Source organism: Elephantulus edwardii, unplaced genomic scaffold, assembly GCF_000299155.1.
Source record: "Elephantulus edwardii isolate Elephantulus edwardi_28Jun2011 unplaced genomic scaffold, EleEdw1.0 scaffold00349, whole genome shotgun sequence".
Taxonomy (NCBI): Eukaryota; Metazoa; Chordata; class Mammalia; order Macroscelidea; family Macroscelididae; genus Elephantulus; species Elephantulus edwardii.
In genome coordinates, this window is record NW_006400099.1 from 1,640,585 (window position 1) to 1,655,659 (window position 15,075).

General features: G+C 39.9%; 1 pseudogene; it reads right to left on the reverse strand.

Moving 5' to 3' along the window:
• Positions 1–14,330: 14,330 nt before the first annotated feature.
• The window catches only part of LOC102868646, a 57,495-nt pseudogene continuing 56,750 nt past the window's right edge, over positions 14,331–15,075 (reverse strand).

The following is a 15,075-nucleotide window of genomic DNA, read 5'->3' on the forward strand; positions in this document are numbered from 1 at the left end:
AGAGGGACATCATGCTTGGTAGGGTGGAGGGACAGCACAGGAGGGGAAGACCCTCTATGAGGTGGATTGATTCAGTGACTGGGGTATTCGGGATGGGTGTATCAGAGACCGTGTGATTGCCACAGGACAGAGCAGAGTTCAGGGCTGTTGTACATAGGGTCACTATGAGTCACAAGCGACTGAACAACAACAACAACAACAATGACATTATTGCCTATGAGAGGAGTTAGTGTTAGGGAGACAAGGGAAGTCTGAAGAGAAATCTATCCCGATATCATAGAATTTCTGAAAGGCATCTAGGAAACAGCCCCAATCAGCTGTCACTGATTTATCTCAGCTCCATGCCACAATTGTAGATTACCCTGGAAGTCTGTTGACATTTTGCCTAAGGATGGGAAGAAAAGCACATCTGGTGTTTCATCTTTTCTTCAAGAGCTTTCTAAATTATTGGCAGGGCTATAGTCAGACCTTTAAACCTCTTAGTCAGTGCCTCACAGTCCTGGGCAGCAATTAAGAATCACACTTGATCTCAAGCAAGGTACTTAACCTCTCTGAATGGCAGTATCCTCTATCCAAAAAGTCTATCAATACCTCTTCATCAAGAATTATGTGAGAGTGGGTCTATGCAAGGGATTTTAATACTGCCCTTGGTAATATGAATCTCTAATTTCCACTGTAGAACCATGAGATAGACAGTTTCTCCTTTATTCCTTTCATTATTTTTGTAGATGTTTAAATGCAAGACTCACCTTTTGATCTATATTCTTAATCTTCCAAATACACAAATGCTACAGAGATGGAATAAAAAGAAATTCTTGCAACCATCCACTTCAACATTGTTCTGCCCCCAAATCTGGTATATTCTACTAACTGCAACTGATCAGTCACCTAGGAACTCATTTACCACTGTGTCCCTTCTCTGTAAGATAGCCACCAGATGACAGAGTGAGGAAGGGAGACAGAAAAGTTGCTGAATATCAAAGAGAGGTAAATACCTTTATGATGGAGCAGCTGACCAGCATATGAGTTTTGTGACAGCTTGCCATGACAATAAAGCATTCACCTGCAGTGGGAGACTGTGGACCAGTACTGGTGACAGAGACAGGCTGGTAGCTATACTCTGGCCTCAGCTACACTCTTGGAACCTAGTTTGCATACATTAATTTTATGCCAGATCCTTTGCTTAACTTGACACTTAAATCATTAGTATTACCTAAGCTTTATCAGAAGCATTTTGCAGATGATCACACTAAAAGGAATCACAAGTATAAAGTCCTGGAATCATTAGGGTGTGGAGAAAACTCTTTTTAGTCAATCTTTTGATCTATGTATTATCATAAAATCACCAGCTCACACTTAAGAACAGAGATCTATACAGGTGGGGTTAGGTTTCTGGTACCATTATTGCAATAAAGATAAATATAAAATTGTCAAGAGACTCCTAAATAAGCAAGTGTGGCCATTTTAATATTTATGAAACTTTTCAAATCTGTCAAAAAACAAATAAAAATATCAACTTAAAAAAATAGAGAGCAAAGCACGTAGAATAAAACTAAAAAATATAAAAATGGCTAGGCTTACTGGCCCAAAAGAAACTGATTGCTGGAGCTCCCAAGACTGTAACCCATAGTTACTCTTTGAACCTGTTACAAAACTCACTGTTATGAATCAGCTACATTTTGGTGGGATAGACCCAGGGTCCTGCTTTAGTTCTTTGGAATTCTTTTCTTTTTCTCCACTTTGAACTTCCACATGAGGAATTGATGGTCTATTCCACAGTCATCATCTAGCCCGGTTTTGACTGCTGATATTGAGCTTTTTCAACAATTCTTTCCACAGATGTAGTCATTCTGATTCCTATGCATTTCATCAGGTGAAGTTCATGTATATAATCACTGTCTGGGTTTCTTAAAAAAAAGATATTTGCAATGAATAAATCAAAGACTGTATAAAATTCAGTCATTCAATCTCCAGTCTCATTTCTGTCCCCAAGTCCATAATTTTCAACTACCAATCCTTCTGTTTTGTTTCCAACTTTTGCATTCCAATCACCAATTGTTAGTAATGCATCCCGGTACATTTTTGGTCAATTTCAGACTGTAAAAGTTGGTAGAATGCTACAATTTCCTTTCCTTTGGATTTAACTGTTGTTGCATATATTGAATAACAGTTGTATTAATAGGTCTTTTTTATATGTGTATGGATAGCATCCTATCATTTATAACATTGCACTTTAGGATAAATTTGAAATGTTCTTTTAGACTATAAGTACAATAGCATCCTGCCTCAATTTTTCATTCCCAGCACAGTAGTTCACTTGATTGTCTGATTCAAAGTTGTCAATGCCAGTCCCTCTCGGTTCACTAATTTATAGATCATTGATTTGTATATATGCAAACCCATTTTTCCACAACTTCCAATTTTCCTACATACATATTTCATACATAGATTTGAGTCATTAACACTAATGATTAAAGACCAGATGAGTTGTGGGATGACATAAAAGATATCACTCATGGAAAGAGCAAAAGGTCATCACAAAGACAGAAGGAAAAGACGAGACCAAAATGAGTATCAAAAGAGATGGAAAATTGCACTAGAGCATCACAAAGCCAGAACAGAATGAAGAGAGGTTGAAGTAAAAGAGATGAACTGAAGATTTTAAAGGGCACCTTGAGAAGACAAAGTAAAGTTTTATAATGGAGTTTCCCAAGAGCTGGAGTTGGAGAATGAAAAAGGAAGAACTAGCTCTCCATTTTTCAAGTAGAAGGAACTAAAAAAAATCAAACATATTCTAGCCTCAAGTTGCAATACTGAGAGATGTTATAACCAAGGAAGCATCAACATAAAGATATATGTAGGAAATACACAGAGACACTGTATAAAAACAGAATTGGTGGACACTGAAATATTTTTATTTTTTAAAAAATTTTATTATTATTTTGTGTGTCTGTGTACTGTCAAATCAGATCTGACTGGTACAGGAGGAGAGTGTCCCTCCTTTCCCGGCAGAGCATCTGGTGGATTCTGGTGGATTCGAACCATGTACCTCTGGGATTGCAGTACAGCTTCTTGCCACTAGGCCACCAGAGCTCCACTGAAATATTTTTAAAAGGTAGCATATGATAGTCAATGGTGATGAAAGAAGAAGTTTCAAGCTGCATTGAAGGCACTGGTAAAACATAAGGCTTCAGGAAGTGATAGGATACTGTGGAGTTTATTATTCAAGATGGTTTTCCTAGATACTGAATTTTACTTTGCCCTGGGAATTGGCAGTAATATGTGAATAGGGCATGTTAGCAGATCCACAAGGGTTAGCTTCATCATTAAACTGAGTGCAATCAACAACAGAGAGAAGAGCTCTTGCCTGGCATCAAAGAAGCAAAAGAATGTAACATGTCCTTTGGGCATGCCTAGAAATTCTTGCTTCAGCTATATCTATGGCAGCAGCAGCCATAGCTGAGAGAGACGCAACATGAGATGGAGCTGACTGATACGCACCATGGACAGAACCAGAAATAAGCTGGGGCCTTATTTTTTGCCTTAAGTATTCTCAGTAGAGACTAAAGGCATGCTCCTTGTGAACAGGAAGCAGGCAAAGATGTCCGACTATCACAATACTCATTCAATATTATATTGGAAGTACCAGATAAGACAAGAGAAGGAAATAAGAGGCATTCAAATTGGCAAAGAGGTGTTTAAATAAGCACATATGATTTGATAGTGTATAGAGAAAACTCCAATGATTCAACAAAAATCTCTGATGTATCTAGTAGAACAATTTAGTAGAGTAACAGGATACAAAATCAACATATGAAAATCAATTGGATTTCTCTATTGCAGCAAAGAAAGCACAAAATGGAAACAATAAAAGAATACCATTTACAATAGCCAACTGCAAAATGAAATACTTTAAGGATAAATCTAACCAGGGACACAAAAAAACCTTTATAAGGAAAACTACAAAATACTACTACAAGGAAGCAGAGAAATGAGAATGGTTGGGAGGTGGTGGGGGTTAATCATGGAGTTGTAGAATTTGATTGAGGGAGATGAGGGAAATTGGAAGAATCTGTTCTCAAAAACAATGTATCATTAAAACAACTAATTATCAAAGAAAAAATGTAAATTAAGTAGTAATGAATAAAATGTAAGATGTTAAAAATAAAAAAGAAATAGAGACCTAGTCAAATAGAAAAATATTCCCTATTCATAGACAGTTGAACATTGTAAAAATTACAATCTCACACACATTTCAGAAGCTGTCCTGACTGTATTCTACTACTAACATGGACTATAACCATTTAATTCCCCCCCCAAAAAACAAACAAGACAAAGAAACAAAGCCTACTACACAACTGTAGTAATAAAACAGCATGGTATTGGTACAGCAACAGATATACAGACCAATGGAATAGAATCAAGAACCCCAAAATCAATCCATTGACATGATCATTTGATATTTGACAAGGAAACAAAGCCAATTAAGTGGGGAAACAACAGCCTTGTTAACAAAGGGTGGAGCCAATTAAGTGGGGAAACAACAGCCTTGTTAACAAAGGGTGGAGGCAAAACTGTACAACCTACCTGCAGAAAACTAAAGCAGGACTCATATTTCACATCATACACAAAATTCAACTCAAAGTGGATTAGACACCTACGGGCAAAACCAAAACCCATAATGATCAACAGAAACAAAATAGGTGCAAGCTTGGAAACCCTGGTCTATGGTCCAGATAAGTTTGCAAACATGAAAAGGATAAAGTCTACAAATAAGACTTTCTGAAAATAAAATCCTTGTGTGTATAAAAAATTTTTTCCAAAAGAGTGGATAGACAATTAACACAGCAGTGGAATAGATGAAGGGAAGGACTATCTGAAAGGAATGAATTAACAAACTAGAATAAGAAGTGCATTACAAAGTGAATTTGGGAAGGGAGTTAGGAATTTCATAATGAAACTTTACAGAATACTATAGGGCAGACATGGCACTGGAGGCTGAGCCTTTGTATCAGGTAATACACAGGAGGAGGAACAGTTGCAAAAAGACATTAGTAATTGGAACATGTAATGTAAGAAGTATGAATGTAAAAAACCTGGATGTTGTTAAGGAAGAAATGGAACGCATAAATATTGACATACTGTTGTTGTTGTTGTTGTTGTTGTTGTTAAGTGCTGTCGAGTCGCAGCTGACTCATAGCGACCCTATGAAGGAGAGTCCTCAACGCTTGGGTGACTCTCATCCTCTCTCCAGGTTCATAGGGTTTCCGGAGGCAAGCTATTACGGAAGTGGATGCCACTCCTGGCAAAATGAGATGGATTGGCATGAGATATTTTTTATCAAGTTTATATCCTTTTTATATTTTTTAAAAGCCATACTCTTATGGTATCTCTATTTTCTTTTAATGAAAATTTTAATGAAAGTTTACAGAGACTTTATATTTCCATTCATACATTGTTGCACATGTTCCTCCCAGCACACCCCTCCCCGTAGTTCCCTTTTCTCTTTAAAAAGAAAAAAAAAGTAATTCATTGTTATAAACCACCCCCCCCCAGTCCACTTTACCATGCAGCCCCTATTCTGGACTCCTGTCATGAAAACAATACCCAATCATGCTTTTTTAAAATTAATTTTAATGAAAGTTTACAGAGACTTAGGGTTTTCAGTCATCCATTGTTTCACTTTTCTCCCTGTCTACTCCCTCCTCCTCAAATAATTCTTCTCCTTGGAAAGTAAAAGAAAAACCCTTTTGTTGTTATGCAGTCCTTCCCCTCAAACCCACTCCACCATGCAGTCTTCATTCTGGACTCCTGTCATGACAATAATACCCAGTCATAGATCCCTTTTAAACCATTCTCTCCCTTATCTGTTTCAATGCAGTATAAATCATTCATCCCCTCCTTCTCTGTCTTCCCTCAACCCAATGTCAGTCCCATTTTTTCAACAGTGGCCCTATGCAATATTTGTCCTTTTGTGATTGAGATATTTCCCTCAGCATAATGTTCTCCAGGGTCACCCATTTTGTATATCATTTTATGAGTTCCTTGTTTTTCAATGCTGTATAGTATTCCATTGTGTGAATAAACCAGATCTTCTCTATCCATTCATTTGTTGATGGGCACTTGGGTTGTTTCCAACTCTTTACTATTGCAAACAAAGTCACAATAAACATGGGTGTACTTATAACTGCTTGGGTGGTGGTTATAGTTTCGTTAGGGTAAATTCCTAGTAGTGATATTGCTGGGTCACATGGTATTTCTATTTGCAACTTTTTGAGAAAGCTCCATACAGCCTTCCATACTGGTTGCACCATTTTACACTCCCACCAACAGCGAATAAGGGTTCCAGTTTCTCTGCAACCTTGCCAGCATTTGTTGTTTGCTATTCTGTTAAATTTTAATATTCTTACTGGGGTGAGAAGATACCTCATAGTTGTTTTTATTTTCATCTCTCTTAGAGGTAGGGATTTTGAACATTTCTTCATGTGCTTCTTGGCCAACTGAATGTCTTCTTTAGAAAAGTGTCTGTTCATATCCTGTGCCTATTTTTCAACTGGGTTATTTACCTTTATCTGTTGTGGTGTTAGAGTATTTTATAAATTCTAGATATAAGTCCCTTATCAGATACGTCATTACTAAATATTTTTTATCAGTCTGTGGCTTCCCTTTTTACCCTGTTAGAGAAGCTTTTGGATGTGCATAGGGATTTGCTTCTTAGAAGGTCCCATTCATGTATGTTATCCTCTCCTGGTTGTAGATTTTTCCAGGATACTTGGAAGACTGTTTATGTTGTGGATTAGGACTTCTAGGGTTCTTTCTTCCACACTTTTTAAAATGAAGTTTATAGTCCTTGGCTTTAATCCTAGGCCCATAATCCACTTTAAATTGTTTTTTGTGTATGGAGTGAGGTGTGGATCTTGCTTGAGTTTTCTGCAGGTAGTTTTCCAATTTTGTTAGCACCATTTGTTTAAAAGGCTGCCATTTCCCGACTTAATTGATTTCATCTCCTTGTAAAAAAATCAGTTGACAACAGGTAGATGGGCTGATTTCTGGATTCTCAATTCTATTCCATTGATCTATGTGTCTGTCATACCGGTACCTCGCTGTCTTGACCATCACAGCAGTGTAGCAGGTTTTGAAAGCTGGGAGTGAGATGCCTCCTACCTTGCTTCTCTTTTTAAGGGGTGTTTTACTTATTTTGGACCTCTTTCCATTCCAAATGAAACTGGAGATTGTCTTTTCCATCTCGTTGAAGACTAGGATTGGTATTTGTATTGGGATTGCATTGAACGTGTATATTGCCTTTGGCAGTACTGTTATTTTCACAATATTGAATCTTTCTATACCTGAGCATGGGATATTCTTCCACATCTTGAAGTCTCTTTTTGTAATAAAGTTTTGTATTTTTTTTTAATAGATCCTTTGTGCTTCTGGTTAGGTTTACTCCTAAATATTTAATCTTGTGATTCGCTATTGTGAAGGGTATTGTTTTTCTTAGCTCCAGCTCTGTATTCTCTTTGCCACTGTAGAGAAATCCAATTGATATTTTTATTTTGATCTTGTATCCTGCCACTTTGCTGAATTGGTCAGCTATGTCCAGTAGTTCCCTTGCTGAGTTTTGACAGTTTTCTAAGTATACTATCATATTATCTGCATATAAAGATAATTTTATCTTCTCTTTGTCAATTTGGATACCTCTTATTTCCTTCTCTTTTCTTACTGCTATTGCTAAGACTTCCAATACAATATTGAATAGGAGAGGTGAAAGTGGGCATCCTTGCCTAGCTCCTGTTCTCAATGGAATGACTTTAAAATTAATAAAGGGGGAACCCCAAAAACAACAACAAAACCCCCCCAAAAAAACAAAACAAGAAATGCTGAGTAAGTATGGCCCCTTTAATTTTCTGACTCCAGCTTCTTGCACATTTCATTGCAAATACATTTTATAAGAAACATAAACATAGGCTATACACATGGATTTCACCTGATAATATATATGCACAGGAATCAGACCAATTACTGGTAAGAATCGCTGGAGAATCTCAATATCAGCTGTGAAAAATAGATCAGGTATTGATTGTGGAACAGACCACCAACTACTCATAAGTTCAAGTTGAAACTGAAAATTGAAAATTAAATCAAGTCCCTGGGAACCAAAATTTGACCTTCAATCTATCCCACCTGAATTTCAAAACTATCACAGGAACAAATTTGAGGCCTTGGACACTAATGAGTGAAGAAGACTAGATGATCAGTGGGAGGATATCAAGAATATCATTCAGGAATAATGCAAAAGATCATTGCAAAGACAGAGGAGGAAGAAAAGACCAAGATGTATGTAAAAAAACCCACCTCTGAATATTTCACTAGAGCACCAAGAAGCCAAAGCAAAGGGAAGAAATCAAGATATTAAGGAGTTCAACAGAAGATTCCAAAGAGCAGTGTGGGAAGACAAAGTATTACAATGAAATCTGCAAGGAGTGGAGTCTCTGACACACAGTGTTTGATAATTTCCACATTCTTTTGGATCATCTTTCTTGAGAATGAGAACAAATATAGTCAGTTTTCTATATTTCTTGGCACAGATTAATAAGCATGTTATGGCTGTGTCTTGGTGACAGAAATGAAGCTGGAATCAAAGAAATTGTGTACAATTATTTATTGCAAATGTCTTTTGTCCATAACACAATTGGTGTCTATGCACATGGACTTAATCTGATGGACTACACAGGTTTCAGACTGATTACATCTGTGTCAGATATAATCCCCAAAGAAGCTCTGGTGGCCTAGTTATAAGGAGTTGAGCTGGCAATCCAAAGCTCTGCAGTTCATATTCATCAGCTGCTTTGCAGGATAAAAATAAGCAGTCTCCTCCTGTGCGATTAACTGTCTCTGAAAACCCACTGGAGGGTCAGCTATGGGTCAGTTCTGACTCGATGGTACACGCAACAAAATCTGCGGAAAGAATCACTGGAGAAGCTCATTATCAGCCGTCAAAACCAAGCCAGGCGCTGACTGTGGAACCAATTACCAATAATTCCAGGGCAAGTTCAACTTGAAGCTAGAGAAAATAAAAACAAGTACACAGGAGCCAAAACACTACTTTTAGTCTATTCACCTGACTTAAAAACCATCTCAAAAATAGGTTTGAGGCATGGAACTCTAATGATAGAAGACTAGATGAATTATGGGATGGCATCAAAGATATTGTCTAAGAAGAAGGTTAAAAGGTATAATAAAATACAGGGAGAAAAGAAAAAACAAAACAAAACACCCAAAATGGATGTCAGAAGAGACTCTGAAAAGTGCATTAGAATGTTGAGAAACCAAAACAAAAAGAAGAAATGCTAAAGTAAAAGAGATGAGTAGAAGACCTCAAAGGGAAGCAGAAGAAGACAAAGTATTATAACAACATGTGCAAAGAGTTGGATTTAGAAAACAAAAAGGGAAGAACTCACTCAGCATTTGTCAAGGGGAAAGAAATGAAAAACTGCCTTGAGTTGGAGTACTGAAGAATGTTATGGACAAAATCTTGAATGATCCAGGAAGAATCAAAAGAAGATGGAAGAAGTAAAAGAGCCACTGGACCAAAAAGAACTGAAGGACATGGAACCATTTAAAGATGTAGCATATGATCAAGAACTAATGATAATGAAGGAAGAAGCTCAAGCTGCACTGCAGACACTGGTTAAAAATAAGACCCTAGGAATTGATACAACAGAGAAGCTAAATTTAAAGGGAGAAATGATGAAGAGAACAGAACAAAAGATTTCAAAGCACAGCTCAAGAAAACAAAAACAAATAATGAAATATGCAATGATATGGAGTTAGAAAAACAAAAAGGAAGAACATGCTTACTATTTCTCAAGCCGAAAAAAAATAGAAAAACAAATTCAAGCCTCAAGTTGCAACACAGAAAGATTATATGGAGAAAATATTGAATGGCATAGGAAGCATCAGAAGATGGAAGGAATGCACAGTCACTGTACCAAAAAGAATTGGTTGACATGGAACAGTTTTAGGAAGTTGCATATTATCAAGAATCAACTGTAAGAAAGGAAGAGGTTTGGAGGGCTCTGGTGGCCTAGTGGCAAGACCCGCTTCAAATCCACCAGATGCTCTGCTGAAGAAGGAGGAACAATCGCCTTCTGTACCAGTCAGATCCGATTTGACGGTACACACATAAAAAGAAAAAAAAATTTTTTAAAAAAGGAAGAGGTTCAAGCGGCACTGAAGACATTGGTAAAATTAAGGTTCTTGGAACTGTCAAAATACAAATTGAGGGGTTTTTGTTGTTGTTGTTTGGGGTTGTTTATTTATTTTTTTTATTTTATACTGGTATTTGGACTTAGAGACAAATTCAAGAGATACTGGCCACAGCATAAGAAACTGGCAGCAGCTCGAGGTGTTCAGAATCACAGAAGACCTGATGGCTTGAAAATTAAGCCATCATCATATCAAGGGCTGAATAAGGGGAGAGAAGTGTTGAATGGTGTAGGTGGAAGTGTAAAAGGATGCTGGTGGAGTAGGAAAAGGGGTGGGTCACAAATGCCAACGGTGGGTAGCAACACTGAATCTCTCAGTCACTTCTATAATTGAGTAAATGTCTTTCATCTGCTGCTTTCTTTAAAATGCTTGTCTGTCACATACTATTCTAAAAAGTTAAGATAGCCTAGGAAGAAGGATTGGTCATCCACTCCCAAAACAGGCTTTCGAGAGCCCTATGTACCATAGAGCACACTTGGACTAGCAGACATGGTAACTGAGGCTGAGATCACAAATAAGGAAACACAAAGAAGAAGGAACAGTAGTAAATAGGCACTAGTGATTGGAAAGTGTAATGTGAGAAGCAGGAATGTAGGACATTTGGACATCATTAAGAAAGAAACTAAACATAAATATTGACAAACTAGGTATTGGAGAAGTGAGATTTCTTGGCATGGTACATTTTGAATCAGATGCTCATATGATCTACTATGCCAGAGATGGAAAGGTGAGAAAAAAAGGGATTGCTTTCATCATTAAAAAAATCATTTCTAGATCCATTTTGAAATACAATGTAGTGACAGGATAATATCCATATGTATACAAGGAAATCCAGTGAATACCACTGTCATTCAAATACATGCACCTACAAAGAGAGCCAAAGAGGAGGAAATAGAATATTTCTGCCAACTTTTCCAGCCAGAAATCAATCAAAAATGCAATCAAGATATATTGGTAATAATGGGTGACTGGAATGCAAAAGTTGGGAACAGGGAAGAAGGATCGATCAGTAGTTGGAAAACATGGACTCTATGGCAGAAATAAAGAGACAGAATGATAGAATTCTGCACATATGATGATTTATTCATTGTATATACCTTTTATAAGAAACACAAACACGGGCTATACATATCAATTTCACCTGATGGTATGCATAGTCATCAAATCGATTACATCTGTGGAAAGAATTGCTGGAGAAGCTCAATATCAGCTGCGAAAAATAGGCCAGGTGCTGATTGTGGAACAGACCACCAATTACTTATATACAAGTTCAAGCTGAAGTTGAAGAAAATTAAATTAAATCCACAGGAAAAAAATTTGACCTTAAATCTATCCCAAATTTCAAAACCATCTCAGGAACAGGTATGAGGCCTTGAACACCAATGAATGAAGACCAAATGAGCTATGGGAGGATATCGGAAATACCATCCATGAAGAATGCAAAGGATCATTACAAAGGCAGAAGAGGAAGAAAAGACTAAGATGGATGTCATATGAGACTCCGAATATTGCACTAGAGCACTGAGAAGCCAAAGCAAATGGAAGAAATTAAGGAGCTGAACAGAAGATTTCAAAGGGCACCTCGGGAAGACAAAACAAAGTATTATAATGAAATGTGCAAAGAGCTGGAGTCAGAAAATCAATAGGGTTGAACTCTCCAAGCATTTCTTTCTTTCTTTCTTTTTTTTTTTAAGGAACTTCCCAAAGCCTTATTTAAGTGATTCATTCTAAGTGAGGAGGGTTCACTGGTCTTGGGCTTCTGGGCCAGACACCATACACTAGTATACATGCATACATACACACACACACACTCACACGACTAAATATTTATTATATGTAAGTGAAAAGTAACAGATAGTCTTTGTATATTTAAAGATAGGAGCCCTGGTGGTACAGGGTTTAAGTGCTCAGCTGAGAAGCTGTCAGTTCACAGTCACGAGTTACACTGTGGGACAGAGACGAGGAGGTCTGCTCCCCTCAAGAGCTGCAGTCCTGGGAGCCCTGTGGGGTACTTCACTCTGCCCTGCAGCACCACCACGAGTCGCCGTCTGAAGAGAACTCCTAGGGGTTCACTCACCAAAAGGTAGGTGGTTCGAACCCACCAGCTGCTCCCTGGAAGATGTGGCACTCAGGCCTTGGAACCGCTGTGGGCCAACTCTACCCTGTCTTGTAGGGTCATTAGGAGTTCCCACCAACTTGATGGCAACGAGTCTGGCTGTATTACGTTTCTCTTTAAAAAGTCTGCGGGTGGTGCAAATGGTTAGCATGCCCGGCTGCTAACTGAAGGAAGGGAGGTTTGAATCCAGCCAGAGGCAGGCTGGCCTGGGGATGCAACTCAGCCAGTAGAAACCCTGTGGGGCACAGCTCTACACCAACACCATACTGCCAGGAGTCAGCGTCGGCCTGCCAGAAACTGAGGGAAGCAGAGGCTTATCTACATATGCACACACTTAATGGGGGCCGATGCATGCTTATCGTGGTTGTACAGCACAACCAAGGAGGGAGAGAGATCAAAATAAGGGGACACTGACAGTCTTGCACACTACAAGTGCAGAGGAAAGAGGTTCACATGTTCAGGGCTGGGCAGGAATAGGGAATCTGAACACACGTGGATGAAGGAACCAAAGGAGGCGAGACACCAGGCACAGCAGTGCAGGTCGTTCAGAGAGAACCTCTGTGCTGGGCAGAGGGAGGTAATCTAATCAGAGACTGCGTCTACCAGCGCCAGAAACCACTGTTGGTCTGTATTTCCCAACACCAATTAATACAGACTGGGGTGGGAGCTGAAGGAGAGGGCCCACAAAGTAGTAAAGGTGTTCATGCCAAAGGCTGAAGCTGGGTGGACATGGCTTAGTGGACATCTGGGAGCCCAAGGCCACCCTTCTGCCTGTCCCTTCCCTGGGGTGGTGCTCCCCGGGGAGGTGCCAGCCCCTGGAACCAAGACCACTGTCAGCAGCAGCCTTCCTCCTTCATGTCAAATGGCTCTGCTTCAAAAGCAGAATAAAAGTAAGAAGGCGTCCCAGCCACTGTCAACCCCTCAGTCTCACTCGAACGAACACAAATGCCACGCGACGTGAGCATGGGCTCCACCAGGTGCTCACAGGGACTCTACCCAGGGCAGGGTCAGCACACACTGTCATCTCCCCTCTCCTACAACCCCCCCACCCACAAGAAGTAACCCCACACCAGAGGAGAAACTTAGCCCTAACAGAAGGACAACTACTTTATACAATCCTTTTAATACTACACTAACCTAGGGTGTTAGAAGGCTGTTAGAAACCTCCTGCTACTACGCTAAGCTAGGATATTACAATCCTACTACATATGTACACAGTGTCATCACCCAGGGGCCCTGGGCACGTTATAGACACTGCTACATTAGATTCCTCTTCTTGAGGTAGTTCAAAGCCTGGACTTCGCAGATTCACATGCTACCCTGCATTGCTGAGGTGGAGTCCCTATTACCAACATCCTCACGTCTAGACTAGTGTCCTTTTCTCCCTCAGATCACACAAACGGATCTGACAGTGAGAGAAATAAACACAGAGAAATTACAAATCACAGACTAGAGAGCCAAAAATAAACCCCCATATCAAAAAACAACCCATACACACCCCTACACCCATCTATACACACAAACCCCTGTAACTGGCATCACACTAAAGTAAAACTAAACTTAAATAATAATCTACAAGTTTACCAAAACTACAGACATTTTACAAAGTACTTGAGAAACAAACAGCTTATAAACTATGATGGCACATTATTTGGCAGGGCTTGGTTTTGTTGCACACGGGCAGCTGGGTCAGGCCGACACGACTGACACCGAGCAACAAAACTCAGTCAAAAAGCTTGGGTGCGGGAGCATGAAACGCGAGTCTTCTCAAGCCCTGGCGCTGGGTTTTCCCAGGAGGCCAGGCCGCTGGGAAGTTTGTTTGCACAGTGATTCACAGGTGGGTTAGGCAGGAGGCAGCGCTGCAGCCTGGGGTGCGGGCTGTGCGCTCAGGTGGGTGTACTCAGGGCAGCGGACTCAGGTGGGTGCGCCCAGGGCTTCATGCTCAGGGCTACTTCAGTGGCGCGGATATGCTGGCGGAGGCCTGCTCCAGGTAGACCAGCGAGCTCTGCGGAAGCTCAGCCGGCTTCTTGTACTGCATGCTGATGTCCAGCACCTGCTGCCAGTACCGCAGATTGGTCAGGTGCTTCTGGACCAGGGCATCTTTCCGCTGCAGCTCGTTTCTCAGCTCCGGGACGTCCTCTTTGATAACTGTAATCTTTTTTGTAGAAAAAAACATTCTGTCTTGCGATATCCAGAAACTTCTGGATACACTGATCAACACCAGTGCGAATTTTCTCCTGGTCGGTGCTGCTGACATAGTCCTGACTCACCAAAATCGCAAAGCAGGCCTCGAAAGAGGACTCCAGTTGGTCCTCGGAGTCCCTGGCGCAGCCTGAAGAAGCGAAGCCTGGCCCGAGAGTCCCTGCGGGGCCTCCGGAGGCTGCCCGGAGAACATGCCACCCAGCGGGGCCACTATGTCTGCAATCGAACTCGCCCAGCATTTCTTAAGGTGAAGGAATTAAAAAAGAAAGTCAAGCCTTGGGTTGCAATACTTAAGAATGCTTTGGCCTTTGAAAAAATCCAACACCCTTTCCTGATGAAAACACTCAACAAAATAGGACTAGAGGGGAATTTCTTCAATATAGTGAAAAGTATTTATGAAAACCCGAGAGCTAACATTATTCTCAATGGAGAGAGGTTAAAGGCATTCCCTTTAAGAATAGGAACTAGGCAAGAATGCCCATTATCTCCTC